The 1,031-nt window shown below is 46.6% G+C and overlaps 1 long non-coding RNA gene across 1 annotated transcript; it reads left to right on the top strand.

Annotated features, from left to right (window-relative positions):
• Nucleotides 1-510: 510 nt before the first annotated feature.
• On the top strand, nt 511-803 carry LOC109828638. Its single transcript, XR_002243777.1, has 3 exons — nt 511-550; nt 617-688; nt 765-803. It is a non-coding gene; the product is annotated as an uncharacterized LOC109828638 (long non-coding RNA).
• Nucleotides 804-1,031: the final 228 nt, after the last annotated feature.

Genomic DNA, 1,031 nt, shown 5'->3' with positions numbered 1-1,031 from the left:
AGAAGACCGCACATAAGCCCCACGACGGTCAGCGTCCTTACGGAGTGGACTTAGAAAGCACCGCCGGTGGAGGGGAAGGTAACATTTATTGCTTTAAGACGATTTACCCTTTGGGATTCGTAACCACGTTTTCATGCTCCAGGGTTCTTCGAAGAGGGCGAACTTCCCCCAGGTTCGGTATCTCCTGGTGTTGATAACATGGATTGCTTTATGCAGCAGATGTGCGACGCCCTTCATGACGGGTCTTTGGGCATCGATCTAAACATCGATCTTGAGCAGATGAATAATGTTGAGCCCACAGTCCCATATTCAGGTATATCTACATCCAATATTACTTTTCTCAAGCATGGGGAAGGAAGATCTTCCGTTTTTTTTTGCAAGTATTTTTTTCGAGCTTTCCTCATCTTTCAACATTCAGGTTACCCTGCAGATGTCGCGATGGAAAGGCCAAGCTTCTCGAAGCCCGATGCTGGCTTATTAGCTGACATGCTGGCTGAGCAGACTTCCAGAGGAACCGAGAGACCATTCTTTGGGAATGATTCATCCACCGGTATATATCTGATTCCCTTCCTCTTGCCTGATCTTTTATCTGACTGACGAAGGATTAATATTGCAGCGCCAACCATTGGGATTAGCCCGATATCGATTCCTGGCATATCTAGCTTGCCTCGGAGTGACGGACTCGCAGGTACGCATACGATTTAGGGATATCGTACTTCTCTATGTTCATCTGACTGTTGACTAACATACGAGTGCAATCATAGGACCAGCCACCGGGACTGATTCTCTTATGACTCCTGGCATTCCTCAGATGCCTACTGATGATGGGTCTACAGGTATGCAGATGACCTTATTATCCCAATCCTCCTTATTTGTCTAAATTTTCATTTTGACTAATAAGAGGGTGTCACTATAGGACCAGCCGCTTGGGCCGATACTCTTATGACTCTTGGCATTCCGGCTGCATCTGAGGACGATGGGATTGCAGGTATGCATACGATCTTCTTGTCCTGATTCTCCTTATTTGTCCA

The sequence above is a fragment of the Asparagus officinalis genome, unplaced genomic scaffold (genome assembly GCF_001876935.1).
Source record: "Asparagus officinalis unplaced genomic scaffold, Aspof.V1 AsparagusV1_Un3149, whole genome shotgun sequence".
Taxonomy (NCBI): Eukaryota; Viridiplantae; Streptophyta; class Magnoliopsida; order Asparagales; family Asparagaceae; genus Asparagus; species Asparagus officinalis.
Note: the sequence above shows the minus strand (reverse complement) of the source record. Positions and strands in the feature narration are given on the sequence as shown.